General features: G+C 46.3%; 1 long non-coding RNA gene across 1 annotated transcript; it reads right to left on the bottom strand.

Moving 5' to 3' along the window:
- Window positions 1-505: 505 nt before the first annotated feature.
- On the bottom strand, window positions 506-24,621 carry LOC119870048. Its single transcript, XR_005355077.1, has 5 exons — window positions 24,361-24,621; window positions 14,643-14,794; window positions 13,336-13,514; window positions 12,724-12,794; window positions 506-3,460 (listed from the first exon to the last, which is right to left on the bottom strand). It is a non-coding gene; the product is annotated as an uncharacterized LOC119870048 (long non-coding RNA).
- Window positions 24,622-26,891: the final 2,270 nt, after the last annotated feature.

Below are 26,891 nucleotides of genomic sequence, written 5' to 3'. Positions count from 1 at the left end.
GTCTCTGTCTGGGCCTCACATCCCTCATCCAGAAATGGGGTAATAGGGACACACGGTGCCAGGACCCTCCTGCTACTGACAAAGCCACCTGGAGGCCCCTTAACTGGGTCACCATTCTTCTGTTACGATGGCCCAGTCTGGAGGCCTGGAGCCAGAGTAGGATCCGGGCGTCCCGAGGTGGCTATGCTAAGGTCGCAGCAGGCCATGTTAAAGAAGGGGGTGGACGATGGCCACAGGAGTCTGGAAACTCTCTGGGATCCCTTGGGCTCCCTTCTTCATCCCCGCCCCCACATGGCAAAGAAAAACTCCTTTGAAATGAAGGTTTAGCTTGAAGTAAACAGATTAGTAATGGTGATGTGCTAGCGCTTTGTTAATTACATGTCCTCAATCCATTTAAACCCAGGCCTTTAAATCAGATTTATAGGAATAACTTAGATTTATAAGAATAGTTATTATGCATTAAGTACAGAAAGTGCCAATTGGTTTTCATGGGCAATATTTATTGAAGTATAAAAGGCAAAATATGTAAAATCTAATTGCCCTTGAGTTTCGCTTCAGAGTCGACAGGGGAGTCAGAGGGTGGGGTGGATACACCTCAGCTCACAAGGCACTCTCATCTCTCCTGGGTCGTAATTTTGTCCTCCCCGTGCTGGTTCATTTAAATAAAAACCAGACATCACACCATGACTAAAACACATGCCTGCCCATGGTGGAAGACGCTGTCTGGGGCTGTGTCTACACCAGCCTGAGAGTGAAGGACAAATTGGGGGCAGGAAGGCATGGTGGAAGGAGCACTGGACAGGGAGTCCAGAGTCCTGGGCTCTAGTCCTGGCTCCGACAGTGACTTCTCGGGCAGATGCATGAACCAGGAGGGCTGGGGCCGGGCAATCTGATGCCCTTTCCCATTCTGAGGTTAGGTGGATCTGGAAAGGTGGTCTCACCTCTGGATGGAGATGGGTGCTCAGGTCCCACTGGCTGTTGGGTGCCATGGCTGGGACTGCCCCAGTGTCTCTCTCCCACACACCCAGACTTGTATTCCCAGAGCGACGGTTCTCATGAGCCCGAGTGGGCCCACTGCATGGCCAGGTGGCCCAATGGGCACTGTTTCCAGCAGGCCTCCCCCCAAGTGGAGTCAAGCCCAAGATACAAAGAGCGGGAAGGAAAGAGTAATGGGAGCCGTGAAGGCCAGGCTCTGGGCTGGGGGCGTTCGTGGTCCGGTTGGTGAAACAAGACACCCGGCTCCCAGGAGCCAGATTTGGGGGAGTCTGGGGGTGCTGTGAAGGGTACCTGGAAACTGCTAGTAAAAGTTTCGGTGGTCACCAATTCCAACCCCCGGATTTTCCAGAGGAGACCCTCGCGAGGTCCCACAGCCCTTTAGAGACCTGCTGCCTGGAGGCTGTACGACAAACCACCTCACTATGAATGTTTTACTTCCAACAACTGCCCTCCCCGGGGTCTCTCCCTGAGTCTCAGGACAGTCATGCAAACCACTCCTGATCCTTCCTTCTTCAGTCTCCAGGGCCCAGGACTGTTTCTCAGGATTCACGGTCAAGAGCGGCCCGGCAGGATGCAGCCACAGGGAGCTCCTAGAATCTAGGGTGGGAGGTGTCCCCCCAGGACAGTTGCAGGATGATTGCCATACTAGCCACAGCAATTTTTCAGACGCCCCGAGAACCAAACACTTTAATGTATCCGCTCATCTAATCCTCCTGACAGATCTCAGAGCGGGGCACTGTGGTCCCCGCGGGGCTGCTGAGGGAGGCCAGAGAGGTTAAGTGCCTGCCCAAGGTCACGCGGCTAGGAGGGGGCAAGGCAGGGGTGGACAACCCACCTGGGCTTTCCTAACCACTGTCCCTGCAGCTTGTCACTTCCTCCTGTAACTCCATTCTGTAGCTGGAACGACCTTCCCTAAACATTGCCCAGTCCACACAGCCTGCAGTGTCTCTCCGCCACCCCCAGAAGGAGTCTCGCCCTGGCCTTTGGTGCTGAAGGCCCTTCCCAGCACCCCTGACCAAGTCAGTGTCCTCGCCTGCCTGTCTCCCCTCTCACCATGCACTAACGACAGAGCATCCCACACAAGCTGTGGGGTTTCAGAGCTTTGTGAACCCTTCCCTCTGCCTGGAAGCTGCTCCTGTCAAAGTGGCCCCCTCCCTCTGTGCTCCAGCAGGGCTCACCCCGCACAGGAGCTCTCAGCTCCCATCCCTGCTCCCTCCCCTCTGTCTCATTCTCTGGGTCAGGGATCAGCAAACGTTTTCTGTAAAGGGCCAGATAGTAAATATTTTAGGCTCGAAACCATATTGTCTCTGTTGCAACTTCTCAACTCTGCCAGCGTGGCTGTGTTCCAAAAACTATTTATGGATACTAAAACATCAACTGCATATACTTCTCTTATGTTACAAAATATTCTTCTGTTGATTTTTTGGTCAACAATTTACAAATTTAAAAATAATTCTCAGTTTGCCAGCCAGGGGAAAACATGGCAGGCTGGATTTGGCTCATGGATCATATAGTTTGGCTGCTTCTCTAAAATGTGAGCTTCTTAAAGGCAGAGATCTTTACGTAGTTTTGTATCTGGGTACTTGTCCAGCGGATCTATTAATTTATTATCAATCGGTTGGGAACACATCTGCTGAGCCCATAGTCACCCTTCCCTGCAGAGAAGCCACCAGAACCAGAGGGGAATAGCTTTGGCTCTCCTTTGGGTCCCCACTGGCCCAGCCCACAGACGGCCTCCCACTGGCTGAATGTAACAGGGAGGTTCCTAGCAAAGGATTCTGGGCAATGTAGTTTTCAAGGATCCATCCCTAGTCAATGGGCTAGAGGAGGGGGACGTGGGGATGGAGCTGGTGGCAAACAGGAAATATCCTCTTCATCACCCTTCCTGCTCAGCCTGTGTCCTCACCTTTCCACCCAGATTCACGAACAACAGCTTCCATGCAGAACAGCTGCGGCCTCATGCATCCACCCAGGATGATTAGCCCTCCTATAAGGGAACACATCCTTGATCTTTCCCCAGGGAGAGACACACCAAGTTCGGCCGCCTGCTTTCTCCAACTCTGGGTGCTGAGGGTTCTTATTCCAGCTTCATCACAGTCTCACCTGGGTGTTGTGTTATTGGGTAAAAATGCAGTTGTCTAGATCCTTGTAAGTAGATCCTTCTTTATTGGATCCTTATAATCTAGATCCTAACCGGAAATAATAGAGGAAGAGAGTGGGAAAACATAAATGGTGTTTTTGTCCATTTGGGCTACTGGAACAAGATCACACAAGCCAGGGGACCTGGAGGGGAGGCTTATAAACAACAGAAATGTGTTTCTCACAGTTCTGGAGACAGGGAAGTCCAAGATCAAGGCATTGGCAGATTCCATGTCTGCTGAGGGTCCACTGCCTGGGTCCTAAGATGGCCAGCTTCTCTCCGTGTCCTCACATGGCAGAAGGATGAGGGAGCTCTCTGGGGTGGCTTTTATAAGGGCACAAATTCCATCCGTGAGGACTCCACCCTCCTGACCTGATCACCTCCTGAAAACCCCACCTCCTCATACAATCACACTAGGGATTAGGTTTCTTTTCTTTTCTTTCTTTTTTTTTTTTTTAAAGATTTTCTTTATTTTTTCATGAGAGACACACACAGAGACAGAGACACAGGCAGAGGGAGAAGTAGGTTCTGCGCAGGGGCCATGATGCTGGACTCTATCCCAGGACCCCAGGATCATGACTGGAGCCAAAGGCAGACGCTCAACCACTGAGCCACCCAGGTGCCCCTGGGGATTAGGCTTCAACACAGGAATTTTGAAAGAACACATTCAGTGTACAGCGAATCATATATATCACATGGAAATAAATATATTCATAACTGCTACCATCCTTATTTCTATAACTGACCAAGGGCAATAGTTAATGTTAGTATTTATAACTTTAGTTAATATTTTAACTTTCTTCTTCTACTACCCTTTCCTGGTCCTTTGGCCCTCAGGTCATGCTGTTTACCTTACAGGTTATCTATCTATCTATCTATCTATCTATCTATCTATCTATCTATCTATCACCTATCACAGATTTTATTTATTTATTCATGAGAGAGGCAGAGACACAGGCAGAGGGGGAAGCAGGCTCCCTGAGGGAGCCTGATGTGGGACGTGATCCCAGGATCCTGGGATCACGACCTGAGCCAAAGGCAGATGCTCAGCCACTGAGCCACCCAGGTGCCCCCCCTTATGGGTAATTTAAACCTTTTTCCTAAAACATCTGAATCTCTGGTGGGCCTGTCTTTACAGAGTTGATAGGTAGCCTTCCATAGCATTTTTTACCCCTGGGGACATCCCAGAAAATACCCTGGATTTCAAATATAGATGCCCCTGCCTTCTTTCTTGTAGCTGTAGCCCAGTTCACTCTGGTTAATCAGGAGCAATCACCCAGCCAGTTCAGAGCCCTTCTCTTTGCCTGGGGATTCAGAAGCAAGAGCTGCCTAGATTGGCTGAGTGGTCATCTTAAACTCCTAATTCAAAGGAACCATTGCTGTGATTCCTAGGGGAAAACATTGTCTCATTGGGGATTACTCTATTTTAGCCACCAAAGCCCAAATTGTGGGGACAGGAAGCAAAGGTTCTGTGATGGGGCTATCACGTCTAATACTAATACTCTTGCTTCCACCCCTCAATTCCTGGACCTATGGTTGATTCATAGGATGTACCTCATCTTTTGGGTCCACCCAGAACTGGCACAGCATTCTCATCAAATCATCAGGAGGCCATTCTCCCTCTCAATCAGGGTAGCTACTCAGGAGGTAGTGAGGCATACAATGAATTCCACAGTTACAAGAGCCCTGCTCATGTCTTGTTCTAGGAAATCAATTCCTTAGACAGAAGCAATGCTGCTAGGGCATCATGATAGCAAGTCAGGTGTTCTGTAGATCCACAGTTAAAGGAGTTGACTGAAACATTAGTTTCTATTTTATCCCTTTTGGTAAAAGGCATAAATGAAAAAGTAATCAGCCTTCCACCAGGGAGCTGGCTGGTCATCCCAGGTAATGTTGCCATAATAAAGGCTAGGTGTAAGATTTTAATATTGAAAAATTTGGCTCTCGGTGGCTGCAGCTAGATTAGAGGAGAGTAAGAGGAGCCCATGTCATGCAGCCCATGCATGGCATCTACCCTTGCTACCATGACGGTGGCACCTGGGAGCCTTACAAGCACCTGGGAGTCTGAGGACACAGGCTAGGTCACATCCACAGGATGGCCTCCTTGTCGCCTCTTGTTTGTTGCATCCTTTGCATTAATGCCCTTTGTACACTCTGCCACCCCTGAGGACTCACAAACCTAGCTGTTCGCCAAATCTCCTCATCACCAATACTCCCATCTGGTGATTTCCCTCATCACCTGGCTAGATTTTAAGTCAAGGCCACAGGTCAAGGAAGATCTCTGCCTCTAGCCCTCTATCCATTCAAGCCAGTGAACAGACAAGTGCTGCTTGAGGTTCTCCTCCTGACAGTATCCTTTCATTTTTACCTTTTGGGGACACTTCTGGGTGGGGCTGTTGCAGCCAACCCTGTTTGTCATGTAAACTTCAGTTCCCATGACAGCCCCGGGGATCAAAGGTCCAGATGGCAAAGCATGTTGCACTGCAGCCTACCCCCCTGCAAAATCTACTTGCTGAACGTTCCACTCATCATGGGCAGCTCCACATGCTATTGAGTCATTTTGAGTGGATGCAGTTGGTGCAAGGTACAGAACGTTCTCTCCCTTTATGGATGACATATTCCCAAATTCTCCATACCCCTGGACTCTAGAAACTTCTCCAAGATGACAAGGCACTGAATGTCCATGGGGTTATTTCCCCCTCATCCGACATGTACCCACCCTAGTAAGGCCCATACAGTACTTTCTACTTCCCAGTGAACATTCCCAAATCAGCAGGATATCATCAATCTGGAGAATCAGCATGATGTTCTGTGAGCTACCAACATGACCAAGGTGACTCAGAGTAGATTAAGACCCATTAGGAGTGTTGACAGAGCCCTGACGCAAGCTAAGCTCTACTGCCATGTCTTCCAGATTTAAGTGAACCACTTCTGGTAGTGATTGCAAATTAGTATAGAGAAGAAAGCATTTGCCAGCTCAACAATTGCAAACAGCTTCCAGAACAGCATTTCTTTTCCAGGGGCTAGAGGTAGTGTTGACCTTGAAGAGTAGCTGCAACTATATTCACCCCCTGATTCATTCTGTGGTCATCCATGGCTATTTTCTGAGCTATAAATGCTGTCTGCACAAGGCAAACAGGCAAGTCAAATGGGTTGTGATTGGAATTACCACGTGAGTGTTTATTATTATAGGATCTTCAAGAAATGAAGATTAGTTTCCTCAGACAGTGAAGGGAAGACTGCCTTGATGACAAAGAAGTTCTCAGGGGGATGTGCAAGAATGAGACATTCAGGTTCCTCTGCGTTCTCAAGCTGACTCTCAGGGACCCTCTGCTCCCCAACAAATGCCCTAACTTCTACAGGTGAAAACACCAAAGCTGTGAGTCCAACTTGCATTGTAATTCTGGAATGCTCACGAATGAATTTGGGGTCTGATTTTCAGCTGTATCTGTTCTATGGCTACCAAAGATAAGAGTGATCATAGAAGGTCCCTAGTTCTGTGATCTGGCTTTGAGCTGATGGTTTAAAGCCCTGAGGCTGTGAATTTCCATCACTAAACTCTTTGGTACAGTCATGGTCATAGGTAACCACTGCTCCGCACATTCCTTGTAGATAGCCATGAAAACCACCATAACCGTCAAGTTAGCAGCCACTGGGTCTGCCTAAGGTTTTCCCTTCAGTTGGCACTGCATCCCACACAACCACAGAATTTAAGCAATTTTGGGAATTTAAGGAATTTAGATGCCACTGCAGATAGGGTGTCCCAGGATCCCATTTCTCACTGGCCATGAGATCATCAGCATCCCCCAGACAACCGACACCAAAGTCCCATTCTTGATGGGTTGTTTCTGCAACCACTTCTGGGCCCAAGTGCTGTAACCATCAGGGTTCATTTTGGAAAACCACAGGAGAAATTTCAAGTGCAGGAGATTTGATTCAGGGAACTGCCTATAACGGTCTTAAAAGAGCTAGCCGAGTAAGAGGAGAAGATGAGGCAGCCTGAGGTCAGATGCTTCTGGAAGCTGCTATTACCTGAGGAGTGAGATGCTTCCAGGAGGGCTCAGGACCTCGCTTCCCGCTGGCCCCAGGGTGGCCCGTGCCTACTGCCCCTGCTGACCACAGTTGCCAGAACCCCCCCCCCCCACCCACACACACATACACACATGGAGAAAAGCACCAAAGGAGTGAGAACGTCTTCCTTGTGGCTATGCTGGAAAAAGAGAAAGAACACCCAATGGTATCTCCTCTCTTTGCACCTCCCAGTTCTTCTCTGGGCCTCTCTTTGAGTGCAGGTAACTGTGAGCCAGATGACAAGGTTAGCCTGGCATCTGCAGGCTGCAGAGATCCAGAGGACACAGGAGAGCAGGAATGGAGGGAAGAGGAACTTCAAATTGGCAAATGATGCGCACAGTGGTTCATGGCTTGGATTTTTATAACAAAAATGAATCTGTTCGAAAACCAGCTCTGTTACTTACGAGCTGTGTGACCTTGGGCAGGTACTCATCCTCTCTGAGAATCAGTTTCCCCATAAGTAAGCTGGAAAATAGTAACATCTATTTCCCAGGGTCACTGCATGAAGATTGAATGAGGTCAACTACGTAAATATGCGCCATACAGGCATGCCTCAGAGATAAGGTGAATTTGGTTCCAGACGGCTGCAGTAAAGTGAATATTGGAATAAAGTGAGACAGATGAATTTTCTGATTTCCCAGTGCATATACAATTATTCTTACACTATACTGGAGTCTGTTAGTGTGCAATAGCAGTGCTTCTAGAAAAGCCAGGCCTGCGCCTTAATTAAACAATACTTCATTGCTGGAAAAATGCTAATCATGATCTGAGCTTTCAAGGAGTTGTCATCTTGTTGCTGGTAGAGGGTCTCATCTCGATGTTGATGGCTGCTGATTGATGGGGGTCGTGGGTACAGAAGCCTGGGGTGGCTGGGGCAGTTTCTTTAAAATTTGTCACCTTGGTGGACTCTTCCTTTCAGGAAGGCTTTCTCTGTAGCCTGCGATGCTGTTTGATAGCATTTTACTCACAGTAGAACTGCTTTCAAAATTGGAGTCAATCCTCTCAAACCCTGCCGTTTTATCAACTCAGTTTATTTGATATTCTAAATCCTTTGTTGTCATTTCAACAATCTTCACAGCATCTTCACCAGAAAGAGATTCCTCTTTAAGAAACCACGTTCTTTGCTCATCCCTGAGAAGCAACTGCTCATCTGTTCAAGTTTTATCATGAGATTGCAGCCATTCAATCAGATCTTCAGACTCCACTTCTAATTCCAGTTCTCTCTTAATACCACATCTGCAATTACTTCCCCCACTGAAGTCTTGAACCTTGCAAAGTCATCCAGGAAGGTAGGAATCAACTTCTTTCAAAGTCCTGTGAATGTTGATATTTGGACAAACCCTTCCCGAATCAGGGATGTTTTTGATGGCATCGAAAATGATAAATCCTTTCCAGAAGGTTTTCAATTTACTTTTCCCAGATCCATCAGAGGAATCACTATCTATGGCCATATGAAATATATTTCTTGAAGAATAACATTTGAAAGTCAAAATTACTCCCTGATCCATGACCTGCAGAACAGATGTTGTGTTAGCAGGCATGAAAACAACACTAATCTCATACATCTGCATCGGAGCTCTTGGATGACCAGCTGCATTGTCAGTAAATAGTAATATTTTGGAAGAAATCTTTTCTTCTGAACAATAGGTGAGCTTAAAATATCTACTAACCTATGCTGTTAACAGATGTGCTATCCTCCCAGCTGTTGTTCCACTAATAGAACACAGGCAGGGTAGATTTAGCACAGTTCTTAAGGGCCCTAGGACCTTCAGAATAGTAGATGAGCATTGGCTTCAACCTAAAGTCACCAGCTGCATTATCCCCTAACAAGAGAGTCAGCCTGTCCTCTGAAGCTTCCAAGCCAGGCACTGACTTCTCCTCTCTAGCTATGAAAGTTCTAGATGGCATCTGCTTCCAATAGAAGGCTGTTTCAATCTGTTGTTTAGAGTAGCCACTTTCATCAATTATCTGAGCTAGATCTGCTGAGTTAACTTGCTGCAGCTTCTACATCAGGGCTTGCTGCTTTCTATGCACTTCTATGCTATGGAAGTGGCTTCTTCCCTTAAACCTCATGAACCCACCTCACTTAGCTTCAGACTTTTCTTCTGCAGCTGCAGACTTTTCTTCTCCCCTCTCTCAGCCTTCACAGAATGGAAAAGAATTAAGGCCTTGCTCTGGATTCGGTTCCAGCTTAAGGGAATGTTGTGGCTGGTTTGATCTTCTGTCCAGACCACTCAGACTTTCTCCATATCAGCAGTCAGGCTGTTTCGCTTTCTCATCATTCGTGTATTCACTGGAGTAGCACTTTTAATTTCCTTCAAGACCTTTCCTTTGTGTTCACAGCTTGGCTAACTGGCACAAGAGGTCCAGCTTCTGGCCATCTTGGCCTTTGAGATGCCTCCCTCACTAAGCTTAATCATTTCTAGCTTTTGATTTAAAGTGTGAGACCTGTGACTCTCCCTCTCACTTGAACACTTAGAGGCCACTGTAGGGTTATTAATGGGCCTAATTTTCATGTTGTCATGTCTCAGGGACTAGGGAGGCTTGAGGAGAGGGAGAGAGATGGGGGAATGGCCAGCAAGTGGGTGGAACAGTCAGAAAACACACAAAATTTGTCAGTTAAATTCACGGTCCCATGTGGGGCCTGGTTCGTGGTGCCCCCAACACAATCACAATAGTAACATCAAAGATCACTGGGCACAGATCACTATAACCAATATCACAATAATGAAAAGTTTGAAATATTGTGAGACTACCAAAATGTGACACGGAGACACAAAGTGAGCCAATGCTGTGGGAATAATGGTGCTGAGGACTTGCCTGACACAGGGTTGCCATGAACCTCCAATTTGTAGAAAACACGGTCTCTGTGAAGTGCACTAAAGTGAAGCACAACAAAATGAGGTATGCCTGTATTTTCCTCCATGACCTTGAATCAGTACCCGAGCCTCTCTGGGGCTCTGTTTTCTCATCTGTTAAATGAACAAGGTTGGACCAGGGGCTCCCTAAAGTCCTTCCAGATTTGATGAACTGTATGGCTATGAATCACCTCTTAAATGAAGTGAACAGATTGGGACTGGCAGGAGAGGTAGAAGGAGGATCTGGCTGCTGGGAAGGAGCCCAGGGGAAGGGCCGAGGGGCGGGAAGAGGCTGTAATTGTGCCGGGGTGTTCTGGGCTGTGCACTTTGCTGGAGAGCGGGCTCAAATGACAGATCATACTTTAGTGCCCTTAATGTATCTTATAACTCTTGGCTAATATTGCCCCTGGCAATGACAGCTGTGGTCTCTATTCCCTTTGATGCTCACTCTCAATACTGCTCAGACAACAGGAGACTGCCTGGTGCAGCGTGTTCTGTACCTCGTGGAAGGCGAGGCTCGGCAGCCTCATATCAAAACCACCAGGAAGAATGGGTTTGTAAACTCCTGAGCTGCCGGAGTCTCGGAGCTTCAAGAAGTCTTCCTGTCTTGGTCAGAATCATGAGCTGAGGCCCCTTGGGGCTCAGGTATAGGTGCTGGCGGAGTGGTTAAGAGCCTGATGGCTAGTGGTATGGGGCTCCTAAGTCAGGCAGAGATGGATTTGAGGTTCTGCTTTGCCACCTGCAAATGACTAATGTCATTTATCGACTTCTCCAAGACTTGGCTTTCTTATTCATTAAACTGGAACAGTGATAGTTCAGTATCTCGGTTATGGTTATGCTCGTTCAGTATCTCCCCCCTCTTTCTGGTAACTGCCCCCCCCCCATCCTGTTTTAAAGGAGATACCCATCACCACTACTTAGACATCCTACAATCCTACATGATAGGATTGCCCGTCCCGGCCCTTACCCTATCTACTTAGATGGATGTAAAAGTCCCAGGTGGGACTAATCACATGATAGATTCAAAGAGCAGATGGCCAGTCTGGTTCCTTTCTGGGATTGTGTATATGGGCATCTGGAGACCACAGCTCTCTCTTCCTTTAGAGGCACCAAGTGGGATGACATGAGCTTGAAGCTATCAATGGTTCTAATTCTCCCTTCTCTCCCTGCTTCCTCTTGAAGGGGTCGAGGTGCAAAGAGGGAGAGAGGCCTCCATACAAAAACAAGTCCGATAATTAGAGAGAAGGAGGGAGGGAGGGACAAAGAGAGAAAGAGAGAGAGATCCACTGAGCCAATTGGACTTCTCTGGCTAGTTAAGCCAGTTTGAGTTGAAGCTCCATCATTTCAAAAGAATTCTGACCAATGTATCTACTTCTTTGGCATGTTGTTAAGATTAAATGAGATCATTTAAGCAAAGAGCTTCAAACAGCTCATAGTACATGCTCAGTAAACACTGGCTCTTTCTGTTGTTTCCATGGTCCTTTGTTTGTTTCATCCAATTCTGGCTGGTGAGTCGCTGTGACACACGACCTTTGTCCCTGGTGTCACCTTTGCCCAAACACTTCCCAGCTCTTGGCATGGCCTTTTCTACTCATTCAGTCCCAATACACATGTCCTCTCCCCTAGGGACTCCCCCTGCCCACCCAAAGTTGGCCTCATCATCACTCTCTGGGACACTTCCCACTCGATTTAGCCATCTTAAGCTTCATGGCTCATTCACTCATTGGTGCTGTGTTCATTGTCTGCCTCCCCTACCAATGGTGAGCTCTCCGAGGGCAGAAACCATGTGAATCCTGTCACTTCTGTGTCCCCTGAGGTAAACACAACACCTGACACGTGCTAGACGCTTACAACAGTCAGTTGTTGCTGTGTAATACTTTCAGTGGCTCAAATAGCAGCAATTTACTCTCATTTGAGTCTCATAGATCGGCTGGAGGTCAGTTACCCGAGATGGGGCTTGGACAGATGGGTGGCTTCAAGCCGCAGGTCTGGCTGGGCTCATCTCCTTGCTGTGAACTGGGCTCCACCTGCCATGTGTGTCCCTAAGCCAAGGTTCATGAAAACTCTGCAACAGCATGAGCCAAACTAAGTCAGGAGCACACCAGCCACTTGAAACCTGTCTCAACCTCGGACCAGGCTGCGCTCCCGAAACCCATGCCAGCCAGGCTCAGCCCTGCCAAGCCCCACCATCCACAGCGGCTGCAGGTGCTGGGCTGTGCAAGGGCCCTCCAGAGACGCTGCTGGGGGCTTCGCTGCCTGCCGAGATCTCCCATGGGGTGGCCTGAGTCAATGGGAGCCCCGGAGCCCAGAAGCCCAGAAGTCCTGGGAAAAGGAAGCACATCTAAGCACTAAGCTCACCTCCTCCCCTTTCTCTGGAGTGGGAAGGGGGAGTCTGCCCAGGAATGCCATTTCCTGCTCAACTCAAAGTGAACACTACACCTTTGTGGGCCGTGCTTATTCTCTGAATGCCTTGGGTTTGAAGAGAGCTGGAGGTTGAGTCCCACCCTGAGACCCCATCTCCGGTCTAGACCTGCCTCCCTCACCTCTGCTCCCCCACCCACCCCCTTGCTCCAATCTCCACTCCACCCTGTCAGTTGGACAATGCTCCCTCCCACTGCTGTCCCCCCCCACCCCCCCCCACCCCGGCCCTGCAGCTACCTCTGGCTTCTCGAATCTTCTCTCCCCTTGCCTCCTCCTCCTTCAGATCTGTTTTGAGAACCAGGTGGCTGCTGTGCAAAGATAAAGGCTTTTCTGAGCACTTGCCAGGAAAAAGGCACTGGAGAACCCCTGCCTTTGATTCAACAAACTCCTCCCAGGGTGATTGGCAAACTGGTGGTTGGAAGGAGCCTAGGCTTGTCTGGGTTCTGGGCTCCCCTCACTTTACAGATGGAGAAACTGAGGAGGGGAAATCATGATAAATAACCACTAGCCTTCGAGCCTCTCTAATCAGCTTGCAAAGATTCTCACAACCGATAATTTCTCCCACTCCCAGGAACCCTGTGGGAACCCTGTGAAGCTGGCTGGACAGATCTTATTATCTTTCCAATTAATGGAGGCCCAGAGAGGGCAGCTGACCACACCAGGGTTGAAGTTAAAGCAAGAACAGAGTTCTGACAAGAATGGATCCCCTTGTTATCTTCCCTTGCCCCCCACTTCCACTGGCCTAAGGGATGGAGAGGAGATAGGAAATCAGAGCAGTCTGCCTCCAGTGAGTAGGCATCCCCTTTGTGACATCCTTCCCCATCAGCCCCCCAGGGTCACTGTGGTCACCTGTTTTCTTCATCCCTCCATCTTCACCTCCAGTCACATGTTGTGGAGGGTGGGCCAGGTCAGGGCAGCCCCAGGCACACAGGAGGGTGCGCAGAGCATGGCTGGATGGACTGGTGTCTGAGAAATGTGCACATGGTGGGCATGGCCAGAGCTGGTGGGAGCCCAGGGGCTGAGAAAGTCTGTTCATGAGAAATAAAATGCATCTAACCCTTCCTCCTACCTGTGCCCTCTCTCCGGAGTGGGAAGCCTGCTGGGGAACGTGTGATTTTCTGTTCATTTGTAAGCTGGGCGGCCTCTGCTGACGCCAGCCTCACCCCTCCCTCTGGAGTCCCTCCTGCTCTGCTCCCCCTTCTTTCACCCTCACAAGCCATCCCAGACCTCTGCCTTCCAGAGCTTCAACCTTCTGGGTCCTCGGTTCCTGCTGGTCGTCTGGAATCCTCCAACACTGGGAAAATGGGGGCCAGGAGGAACACTCCCAGGCTCTTTACTTACTGATTTGCAGCTGTCTCCAGCAGAGGGGCCTGGCCTTCATGAAAGGCTGTCCCTCTGGTGGTCTCTGGACTCCCTCTGGCAGGGGTGCCTGCAAGGGCCCAGCTAGCTCAGGCATCCCGTCCCTCCGTTTCTCTCCCTTTCTTCAGATCATCCCTCCAGTGGCACAAGGCTTCTCCATGTATATACAAACTGCCCAAACCTTTCCCATCCTTGGCCTAGAAACAGGTCTCTGAACCCTCCTGGCCCTCAAGCTACTTCTCTCAGCAACAAGTGTCTGAAAACAACGTCCTGCCTCTCATTCCAACCCACGCTGTCCAGCTGCCAGGAAAAGCCATTCTGCACACCTGCTTCAGCTGAAAACTCCTACTTGATCTTCAAGGTCTGCTTGGTCATCTCCTCTTCTAAAATGCTGGGGTAGATGCTATCCTTAAATGGCTACTCCCCTTTTCTTTGCCTGTGGGCTTTCTCTGGCATCACAGCATCCAAGTGGAGAGGACTTACATCCCACTGGGACTGGTTGGGGTTGATGGTGAGGGTCAGTGGTAACAGCTCTAGCCTCCCAGCCACCAGGAAGATGGTACCGAGGTGTCTCCATGTAGCTCCTCATAGGTCCCCAGTGGGGCTAAGTCTGCAGCCCACAGAGGCAACCACTCAGCAACACTCCCTCTGTGGCTTTTCTGCCCTCCCTGTGTCATTCTTTGCACTTCCTCACTGGGCTTCCTGAATTGGACCCTAAATGAGCTACTAGAACTCAGACCCTTATGTTGGGTCTGTTTTGGGGCCCCCACTTTAAGATAGACATCTTCATCACTTACCCCGTCCCAAGGGAGTTAAGTGCTCTGATGTCCTTTCAGACACTTCTCATGACAGAGTCTTCCTCTGGGACAAGACTGGGCTCCCTGAGGCTAAGGTGGTGTCCTTGTCATCCAGTGCATCAGTCCAGTGAAGAGATGCTTAATAAATGTTTCTTAAGAGAATGAGAAAGTGAATGAATGCATGAGTGAATGAACAAAAATAGTTGTTTCTCTAGGGTATCTAAGCTGGGTGTCTGCTGGAAGAGGTTCATGCCCACGTGTCTGGCCCTACCAGAGTCAGCCTCTGACCACATCAAAAGGTCTATAAACTGCACCTCCAGCACCCTCAAAGCCTTCACTCTGTTACCCCAGTCCACTGTTCACAACAACCATCTCTGTATAATCAGGACATCCTCCTGCTAGGAAAAGTCTCCAGACTCAGCAGGAGGTTCCAACTCCAGTTAAATAAAGGTTAAATAACCAAGTAAAATGCTATTATAATGTGATATAATTCAATGTCGCCTCCCAGAAAATGTCACTTGGGAGAGATAGATTTATCCCAGCTGGACTCCAGGGCTCATTCAGAAGCCCTCGGACAACCACCTATTCACAGCTGATGAGAGCAAGCCCTGGAAAATGGTAATTTCTACACATCAATTTATTGAGCCCACACGCATGGGTTGGGGCTTCCGGCAGGAGGGATTAAGTCATTGCAGGGGAACTGAAGTCCCTGCTGCCAACTGAGATCAACGGAGTTGCACAGACCACATTTAGTTTTGATGTCCCTGGGGGGTGAGATATTTGAAGCACATCCAGAATACCCAGGTCTCAAAACCCTGGGCCAGTGAAAGAACATTCTCCAGGGGAGGTAACTGAGGCCATGTATGTGGAGTCATTGGCAGACCTGCGACTCTGAGCCTGAATCCATATAGCTCCTGCCTTACCCACGGCTTTTCTGAAGAGGAGGCTAAGTAAGAATCACACTGAAAAGACAAACAAACAAACAAAACCCTGAATCTCTTCATAGCCTGTGTGATGGATGGGGGAGAGATCTGGTGTTGGCCTCCCCACCAAATCTCTTCCCTTCCCTTGGTCTGTTTGTTCATCTATACCAGGAGAAGGTTGATGATGTCTAATGTTTTTCTACTCCCAAAAATATGTTACTCTGGGCTTCAATTTCTTGTCTTTCAAGTGGGCATAATGTTCTACTTCCCCAAATGTTGTGAGGGTCAGATGAGAATCAGAAGCTTGTTGGTATAGCTGTTTGAAACAAACTCTGGCGCAGTATGTCGTGCCTCACATATCAACAGCAAAGTGATGCTTGGAGGAGAATCAGGGCCACATTTGAGCTGCTGCAAAGGGAAACTAATTTATTAGGTCCCAGATAAGAAGGTCTAGACACAGGGGAGGGGTCTCAGGCTGAACTATAGTGCTTGGACTCCTTGAGATGTTCCCTTTAAAATGAGAGAGATGTTTAAGGCAAAATCCTCTTTGCTGCCAGAGCAAGTTGGATGGAATCACAGATCAGAGGCTCTCTGTCCAAGGATACTTGGAAGTTCTGGGCTATGGGCAAAGATCTGGGGTGGAGGAAGGGAAAAAGGAACACAGAGGAGGAGGTCAGGGCAAGGACAATCTCCTTTTGTGGTGCAAAACTGACAAAAGTGTGACCTCTTGGGTCAGAAATGCCTGAAACCAAATGCTGGATCCATCACTCATTAGTTAAATGACTGAGAGAAACTCACTTTTCTAAACCTCAGTTTTCCATGACTGTGAAATGGAGGATGAGAATGACACCCGTGTGGCAAAGTTCTCAGCACCACACCCAGCCCAGGTCATTTTTAGCAGTGGTTGCAATAGCAGCAGGAGTAGTTACTATAAATCGATGAAGTGATGTGTTCCCTAAAGAGGGGACGCAGAAGTTATCCTACCAACTGTGGGGATAGAAGGAGAAAAGGCCATGGTTTTGGAGAAGAGCAAAAGGGTTGGCCCAAGCAGAGCGAAATCTGGAGCGGCACAGAGATCCAGACTATGCAAGTGAAGGAGTGCAGTTAACAGCTTTTGATTATGTTAATGATAGTAGGAATTATTCATATCAGTCCAGCAGCAATTATATTAGTGGCAAGAACAGTTATGAATCCGTGTTCTAATGGTGGCTATAATGAGTATAGTAATAAGAAGCTGAAGGCTAATTCCATCTAGTAGATGAATCAAGAAGAAATTTAAATGGAGAATTACGAGTGAATCATTGTTCTGTGTACAATTGCAAAAAGAAAAGAAAAGAAAAAAAAAGGTGACAGTGTTAGAGCAATGGGAGAGAGGAATTCAAATGGCTCAGCCTGACAGTGAATGACTACCCATGAAGCTCTGAAAGTAAAATTATGTTCCCAAAATTCCACAGAGAGGGATAGTGGATCCCAGACCCAAATTCAGTTCAATCTGATACCAAAACTTCATCCATTTGTCAAAGTTGATCAATTTTGAGTCTTTGTCAATGACTGACCTCCCTTGCCCAGCAAGAAAGGACCCAGAACAGCTCAGGACAGAGGGGTGTGGACATCCAGGGTGAGATTCTTTTCAATGTTGATTGGGCTATATATAGGATATACAACCAGGAACTATGGTTTTCAAAACTAGAATGCAGAATTACTTCTAAAATGGGGGCAAAACCCACATACATTGCCATACGGAAGTTATAAAGTCGTTATATTATTATGGGGGTCGTTATAGAAGTGCCCTTAGAGATCATAAGGTGCACCCCTTCATTTTAAAGACAAAGAAGTGGAGATCCAGGTGGCGAAGATAACTTGCCCAAGGTCATGGCGTGAGCAAATGGTAGGAGTCAGGGACTAGATTCATATTTTTTTGAACTTCCTCCAGTGTTTTCCCCATCGTGGCTTGACAACATTCTCTACGCATTTGTAAACGTGCAGTGGTCTAGATAACATACTGAGTAGATGCAATGAGCTGTGTTTCCCACGTGTCTTGACACCATTAGCCAGAAGATACCTGGTTATCTTCCTGGGCTTAACAAAGCTGCTACCCCCCAGCCCCGCCTCAATGGGCGGGGGGGGGGGGGGGGGTGACTCTGTCCGTGGTGCTGAAAGAATGTTTCAGAAGCTGTATTCCCATCATAATTTCCCTATTCTGTCCCTACGCTGTGAAAGATGAATGGAGAGTAGAGGGGCTAAGTACTACTGAGGATGATGGAGTGAAATTTTTTTAGTCAATTTTATTGCATTATAATTTACAGGCAATAAAGATTGACACATTTTAAATGTACAGCTCAATAACTTTTGACAAATCTATACACATGTGGATTACACTATTCTAATTAAGATATAGAAAGCTGCCCCATGTCCTTTGTCTGCCAATCTCTTCCCACCTCTCCCCATCCAGTATGGTGAGGTATAATGGGGCAGAACAGGTATAGTGGGTGGTAGGACCATGGGAGAGGAACATGCCAGTCAGATAAGTCTTCCTGGGGAGAATGAACTTGAATCTAATACGAGTAGGTGTTAGCCAGGCAAAGAGGTGATGGGAGAGAGAACTCCAGGTCTGTATACTGGGTTGGTGTTACTCTTGTATCTAACTCTTTTAAGCTTTATAGTTTTGAATGAGAAGAACATTTCTTTAACTCTCTGCAATCGCATCTCACTTATACGCTATTATCTTGAAGCCATCCAAGCTCACAGCTTTGTTTATGAAAATAACAGCCAAAAAAAAAAAAAAAAGAAAATAACAGCCAACCTTTCTTCCCAAGGGCCAACTTTTATTCTTCAGTGGCTATACCAGTGAGGAAAGGAGGAAAAACAACCCCAATCTACCTTCCACCTAGGGAGAGGGGGATTGAGCTGGGCTGCTGAAGAGTAGAGTAAGTCACATCTGCCACTATAGACCCTAAAAGGCTTTTGGAAAAACAGACCCAAAATGGTTCCTGAGAAATTTGAAAAGGTTTTAGATACATATGTACACATACACAGACATCAAACTATACACATAGAAGCATGTTGACATGGTTACCTATAAGTAGATGTACATTCCCACATTCATACCCTGCCGTACACACACAGATGCACATATGTATGTGCACCTTTTAAGTAACACCAAGTGACTAAACAAATGGGGGCATTTCATGATGTGACCCTGCTTCATGATGTGATCCTGCTTCCATAAACTGTTAGCTCCAAGTAGCAGTGAACCATGGGAATTCGATGAAGTCATTAATTGTGAGTTTGGGCAGTCACTTCTACTTTGGGTCCTTTAGGTTCCTCATCTATAAATAGAGGTAGGAGTGGGAGTGGGTGAGGGTAGATATTGGATTGACTGATTCCTTAAGACCTTTCCAGCTCTAAAAAAAAAAAAAAAAAAAAAAAAAAAAAAAGAACTTTCCAGCTCTCACATTGCAGGACTGTACCTGTAAAAAGAAGATAACAGTAGAATTTTCCTTGGAGAGTTGCAGGAAGATTACATGTAAAGTGCTAGATATAGGGCAAGGTATGGTCAGTCTTTTTAATCTTAGCCATTCTGCTAGGTGAATTTCATATCTCACTGTGGTTCTAATATTCATTTTCCTAATGAATACGACTGTGGAGTATATTTTCATGTGCTTGTTTGCATCAACTTTGCTATATCTGCTTGGATGAGGTATTTGTTTAAATTTTTTGACCTTTTTAAAAATGCGTTGTTTGTTTTCTTATATGGAGTTTTGAGAGGTCTTTATATATTATGGATACATGTCTTTCAGCAGACCTGACTTGCAAATATTTTCTTTTTCAGTCTGTGGCTTATCTTTTCATTCTCTTTAAAGGTGTCTTTCAAAGAGCAGCATTTTTTTTATCTTGATGAAGTCCGATTTATCAGTTTTTTTTCCTTTTTGAATTGTGCTTTTGAAGTTATATCTAAGAAATCTTTGCCTAAGCCAACATCATAACATTTTTTCTATACTTTCTTCTGAAGCTTTATAGTTTTATGTTTTACATTAACTATGGATCAAAGTTCTCTCTCTCTCTCTCTGGATATCTGATTGTCCCAGAATTATTTGTTGGGAAAATCTACTGCTTTTCAGCTGAATTGTTTTACACTATTGTAAAAAAAAAAATCAGGTGTTGGTATATGTGTGGGTCTATTTCTGGCCCCTATTCTATTCCATTGATCTCTCTGTCATTCCTGATGCCAATATTACACTGTCTTAATTACTGCAGATTTGTAATTGGTCTTGAAACCAAATACTGTTAGTCCTCTAACTTTAAAGTTTTTTGAATATTATAGGTTTTTTTGCATTTATCTATAGATATTAGAATAAGTTTGTTAGTATCTGAAACAAAAGAGACTATTGGGTTTCTGATTGGGATTGATTGCATCTATTTAACAATTAGGACAAAACTGATGGTGTTTTATAGTTTTCAGTATACAAGACTTGTACATATTTCATAAGACCTGTCCTTAAAATTTTAATTTTTTATGCTATTGTGATGGTATTGTTTTTATAATCTTTATTTCTTTTTTAAAAGATTTTATGTATTTGAGAGAGAGAAAGAGAGAGTGTGTGAGCAGGGGAAAGGGCAGAGGGAGAGGAAGAGGCAGAGAATCCCAAGCAGACTCCACATTCAGTGCCCAGTCCAATGCGGGGCTTAATCTCAGGACCCTGACATCATAACCTGAGCTGAAACCAAGAGTCGGATGCTTAACCAACTGAGCCACCCAGATGTGTTATAATCTTTATTTTTGATTATTTGCTGCTAGCATATGGAAATACACCTGATATTTGCATATTGATCTTGTATCCTGCAGTCACTTACCTATTAGTTCTACTTTTTTGTATTATAAATTCCATCAGGTTTTCTACATAAATGATCAAGTTGTATGTGAATAAAGGCAGTTTGGTTTTTTCCTTTTCTTGCTGAGTGATTTTAACTTTTTCCTTGTTTTATTGCACTGACCAAAGCTTTAGTATAATATTGAATAGCAGTGGTAAGAGCAGAAATTTTCCCTCTTCCTGATTTTAAGGGTAAAGCATTATGTCTTTCACCATGAGTATGATGTCAGCTATAAGGTTTTTGTAGATGTCCTTTATAGGCTGAGGAAGTTCACTTCCATTTCTTGCTTACCAAGTTTTTATTAAGAATGAATGTTGGATTTTGTCAAATGCTTTCTCTGGGTCTTTTAAGATAATCATACAGTTTTTTGTTTTTTTTTTTTGCTTGTTTGTTTTTAGTTTGTTAATATGATGAATTACATTGATTGACTTTCAAATGTTAAACCAATTCTTCATTCCAGGCATAAGTCCCAATTAGTTATGATATATTATCCTCTACATGTATTCCTGGATGTGAGTTATTATAATTTTGTTTAGATATTTTACATTTACCTCCATGATAAATATTGTCGTAGTTTTCTTTTTGGTTTCAGGTTTTGGTATAAGGGAAATGATGGCCACAAAGAATGAATTGGAAAGTATTCACTCATCTTCATTTTGGAGAAAAACCTCGTGTAGACTTGGTATTATTTCTTCCTTAAATGCTTAGTAACATTCACTGGTGAAGCCCTCTGAAGTTGGATTTTTCTTTAGGAAAAGATTTCTAATTTCAAAATATATTTAATAGGTTCACAACTATTCACATTACATATTTCTTCCTGAGTGGACTTTGTTAGGTTATCCTTTTAAGGAATTATAATCTATTTCTTCTAAGTTGTCAAATTTATTGGTTTATATGAACTTATTGTTTATAATATTCTGTTAATTTTTTAATATCTGGGAAATCTATACCGATGTCACTTCTCTCATTTCTGATATTTGTAGTTTGTGTCTTTTCTCTTTTCTCCTTATCAGTTTGGCTAGAGGCTTGCCAGTTTTTTTGATCTCTTCAAAGAACTAGCTTTTGCTTTATTGGTTTTCCCTGTTGTTTTTCTGTTATTTATTTAATTGATTTCTACTCGGATCTTAATTAATTCCTTTATTCTCTTTACTTTGGGTTTTGTTTGCTCCTCCTTTTTCTAATTCATAAGACTGAATCTGACATCATTGAGTTGAGACCTTTTTTCTTTTCTAGCATATGCCATTTGTGATACAGTAAAGGCCCTAAGTACTGATTTAGTGGCATCTCACAAATTTTGATACATTGTTTCTAATTTCCCTTTTGATTTCTTTTCTTTGACCTATGGGCTATCTAGAAATGTGTTTAATTTCCAAATAGTTGGTGGCTTTCCAGGGGGTCTTTCAGTTATTAATTTCTACTTCAATTCTATTGTAGTTAATATATTTGTATTGCTTGAATCCCTTTAAATTCATTGACACCTTTTTATGGCCTAGATTATGATTTATCTCAGTAAATGATCTATGTGCATTGGTAAAAAAAAAATGTGTATTCTGCTATTATTTGGAATTTTCTATAGCTGGTGATTAGGTCCAGTTGATTATGTTGTTTAAATCTTTAAAATCTTTTGCTATAACTTTGAATTTCTCTATTTCTCTTTGCCATTCTATCAGTTTTTGTTTCATGTATTTTGGTTGTTATCGGTTGCATAAACATTGAAGATTGTATATTCTCCTAGTGAAGTGACTTCTTTATCGTTATTAAATTATCTTCTTTGCTTCTGGTAATAATATTTTTCTTATATATACTTTGATACTCATATACAATTCTAGCTTTCTTTCAATTAATGCTTGCAATTAATTTTCAAACATTTTACTTTTAGTCAATATATGTTTTTATATTTAAAGTGTTTTCTTTTGTAGATGATAACTAGTTGGGTCTTTCCTTTTTACCCAATCTGATAACCTCTGTCTTTTTTTTTTAATTTTTATTTATTTATGATAGTCACACAGAGAGAGAGAGAGAGGCAGAGACATAGGCAGAGGGAGAAGCAGGCTCCATGTACCGGGAGCCTGACGTGGGATTCGATCCCGGGTCTCCAGGATCACGCCCTGGGCCAAAGGCAGGCGCTAAACCGCTGCGCCACCCAGGGATCCCCATAACCTCTGTCTTTTAAATGACATGTTTGGAGTATGCTGGGTTATTGTGAGCATCAGCATATTCAAAAATAAATAAAATTTAACTCCCCCTCCACACTTCTTCAGCGATGTCTATTGCATAGCTTTTAATCATTTATACTTGGCTCTCCATCATGTCCCTCTTCATGGCCTTTATTACAATACATCATATAATATATACTTTCATATGGTTCCTGTTTGTTACTTTTCCAACTAGCAACAAGTACCAGGATGGAAGACACTAACAAATAAATTAATGAATTAGTGTTGAGTGAGTGATATCATGTTCCATGATGACTCTTCATAACCTTATAATCCTGTACACCCCCTCCCCCAGGCTATCTCCCTTTGCCTGACCCCTGGTGCCCTCAAGAGAGGAACCTGAATCTTAGGCTGGCAGTGGGCCTGAAATGGACAGCCCACACCTCAACCTAGACCTACCTCCTGAGGTCTCCCCACCTCTGCCTTCTCTGCTCTGGTCTATGAATACACACACACAGGTCCTTTCCCTCCCAACACCCTGAGAAGCAGTCCATACCACCAAGCGGAGCAGAGCAGTGGGCTTCAAGTTGGCCCCCACCAATTGGCTTCACAATTTGAGTCTGTTCTCTGGTGGAGAACACTTGATCATTGCCCTCTCCCTTGTCTCCAACACACACCAATGAACAGAACAAGGAAAGAGTCCCAGAGCTGGGCTGCCAAGATTAGCTGCAGCTGAAAAGTAAAGACTTGAGCTTTTGGTGGATTTTTTCTCCCCAGCAGTATAATTATGGCTCAAAATCACTACAGATTCTGCGTGATCTGAGGCCTTTGTCATATACCCTGTGTATTATAGCTCCTCCAAAATCTCTTCCTGTTGCTCTAACTTGGGGCTGGAGTCTTCAGGAGGCTCTTGGGGAGGACAGAGGCACAGCAACTAGTCCCTGTTAACGTCACACATGGTCCTGACTGTGGGAGGTTAGTGCAGGAAGGCACAGTTCCCACATTGACTGGTCAACAGGCCCATTGACACCTGCTCTGTGCCAGGCCTGTCCTGGGTTCTGGGCCTGCAGGGCTGGCTTGGTCATCACCCCTCCCCTTGGGTTGCTCAGCCGGGGGCTGGTGGATGAATCACCAGTAGAGGCCCAGAAAGGGTGCGCGGGCCTTACAGTCAGACAGGTGGCTCAGTTAGGCTAGAACCCAGGACCCCTAATGCCGGGCTACCCGACCAGGACTTGCATCCAGGTGCCATGCCAGTGTTAGGGGTCAGGAGATGTTTCCTGGGGAAAGATCTTCCCTCATGATAGGAACTGTACATGGAGGTGGAATTCAAAGGAAAGAGGTTTGGCCAACCCCACCCCACCCAGGTCCAGGCACCTGCTGGCCACTCCTTTCCCGGCTCCACCCAGTGCTCTCCCCCAGGAATGCCCTGTACCAGTGAGGAACTTTCCACTTGAAGGTAACAACAAATGGGCTGAGCAAAAGGGAATCTGCTGGCTCAGCTGAGAACAGAGGGGTAGGTCTACCCAGAGCCTATTTCTTTGACGTTGTCTCCTCCCTGCCTTCTTCCCCAGGTAGCCTTCACCCCTGGCCTCCAACACCTGCCCTCCACGGAGCCAGGAGAAACGTGTAGGCGATCTCTGTTGGAGGAAAGGGGAGGATCCCCTTCCCAGAAACCCTGGCAAACAGCTGGCCTTTCACTGGCCTGAGCTGGGTCACCCAGCTGAACCAGTCAGGTACCAGAAGGATGGGCATAGGCTGACTACTTACAGCAATCGGGTCCCACCCCTGGAGCTGGGGGTGGGTCGCTCAGACCCATGTGGCTGAGAAGGGCACAGGGCAGATCCCCGAAGGCGAGTCTGGTGGGCTTGGTGGGAGGAGATGAGGGGAAACTGGGGAAGCAGCAGAGCGCTGTGACACAGGCCACCTCCTGAGCTGAAGAGTAGCATCCAATCAATGAGAAGCCCTCCCTGCCACTCCGGTCCCACCTGCCCTGTCCTGCCTTGTGTCCCAGCCTGAATGGCTTGTAGTCCCCACAGCCCACCATGCTGGCTCATGATGCCATTCCTGGGTCCTGACTGTGCCCTCTCCTGGGATTCTCTTCTTTCATGACACGTCAGATCCCTACTATGACCCTGAGAACCACATAACTGGGATCATCCCTGTTAGGGGTTCCCATGACCTTTTATACCCACTGCCATAACATCACTTGCAACCCTGTCATGTTAGGTTTCCGTGTCTGCCCTCCCCAAATAGGTGTGCCCTCTCCTGCTCCCCACACACAGCTTGTGAGTTCCTGGAAAGTACAAGCTGAGTCTTAATTAATCACTCTATTCCCAGCCTCTAGCCACTACCTAGTTTAAAGAAGAAACTCAGAAAAGATTTGTTGAATGAATGAACATGCTATTTCTGTTGAATACCTGGTTGCTGTGTAGATATTTGCATTTTTACAAAGGACAAAATGGCAAGCCAAAGTGATGAAGCTCCAGTGGTGAAATTTCAGGCACCAGTGAGCTGGGCCTGGAAGCTTCTTCAATTGTTTAGTGCCTAGGGGAGGAAGTGGCTGTCACAGCAGGTGGAATCTTCCATTCATTGCTTTCCAGTGCAAAATTAGGAAAACAATCACATTGTCTCTTGAAAAACATTAATGTGTCATGGAAACAAATGTGTTTCCCTTTGGCTTTCTGGAAGAGAACACTTCTCTAGTCCTTGTCAGGTTTTCCTGCGGCGGGCGGGGCGGGGGGGGGGGGGGGGCGGTGGTTCCAATCAACAGAACCGCCTTCCTGACTTCCCTGTGGGCTGTGAGGGTGGTGCCCCGGCTGACTCTAAGGTCATCTCAGCTCTCCTGACCTCACAGCCACCGGTCCTCCCTGCCCTGCCTGGGTGTGAGGTGTCTGATGTTATCTGGGAGTTGAAGGAGCCAGATTCCACAGCTCACACATTTCCACATGGAATGCACTTCTTTGGCTGCTCTCCTGAGTTGATCTTGGCCCATTCTGATCACTGAGTCCCTCCCTGGTCATCTGACCAAGCTCCACATGCAACACCTCATTATCCCAATCCCTTTGTCTGTCCTCCTCCTAAGCTGTGATCTTCCCTAGGCCTAACTGTATCCCCAGCACCTGAAAGCAGATGTGTCAGTAAGAGATTATGGAGGGAAAGGACCGATGAATAAATGTATAAAATCACTGCACCCCAATCCCTTCCCTACTACTGTTGTAATAGCAAGAGTAGCACCAGTAATTCTTTCACTTCTGGAATATATACTACAGTGCCAGGCCCCACAGCTGGCCCCCTGGATGCATCAGTTCTAACAACTTCACAATCTTCTCAATAGTTGGCTTGATTATTAGGTCCATTTTACAGAAGGAGGCACACTGAGTTCAGGGAGGTCAAGGATCTCATTCAAAGCAAACTTTGGACAGAGTAAAGAAGCCAGGATTTGAACTTGAGGATGTCTGGCTCCAACCTTCTCATTTACTAAGGACCTACTATGTGCCAGGCACTGTCCTTGGTCTGGGGATACAGAAGGAAGCAGGACAGGCCTGGCCTTTCTGTCTCCCTGGGATATTGTGTGCCCCCTCTCCAGGAGGGAAGTGGACTCCTAAGGATACAGATGGCAGCACTGAGTATTGAGGGGCGCACGCACACACACACACACACACACATACACACAAGCTCACCAGGCCTTCAGGGAAGCCCTCAGGCATGGGAAATCCCAGCCTCCATTCCTGAGGAAGGAGCTGAGGTTCAGAGAAGCTCAGGAGTTCACCCACACCCACTGGCTGGGAAGCTGGGAAGCAGAGCTGGGGCCCTAACACCTGGTCTGGGCCTACCTCACCCCTGTCTCCAGTCCTATAGGGGTTAAACCTCTGACATCTTGGCCAGGGTGGCTGTAGGACAAAGTAAGGATGAACTTAAGGAGAACTTAAAAACAAATTGGATCACATCACTTCCCCCAGTCATACTCTGGACCAGCACCTGTGAAGTCCTTCGTGGCCTGGCCGCGCCCTAATCTCTACCCTCATATCAAGTATCTCACTCTCCCTCCCTGCTCCCTACCTCCTGCTCCTGGCAGTTCCTAGAGCAAGTCCTTCTCCTGCAGGTCAGACCTGGAACGTTCTTCTCCCTCTCTGTCCCCCTCGTCCACCCCCCACAGCACTCTCCATACAGTAGACAAAAGCAGTATGGACACTCCACACAAACCCAGTGGCCGGGCACCCCAGCTTAAACTTCTCTCATGGCCCCTACTGCCCTGGGATAAGCCACTGGATCTTGGCACAGCCACATGGTCCCTCTTG

Source organism: Canis lupus, chromosome 2 (genome assembly GCF_011100685.1).
Source record: "Canis lupus familiaris isolate Mischka breed German Shepherd chromosome 2, alternate assembly UU_Cfam_GSD_1.0, whole genome shotgun sequence".
Lineage (NCBI taxonomy): Eukaryota > Metazoa > Chordata > Mammalia > Carnivora > Canidae > Canis > Canis lupus.
This window is presented reverse-complemented; position numbering and strand designations above follow the sequence as displayed.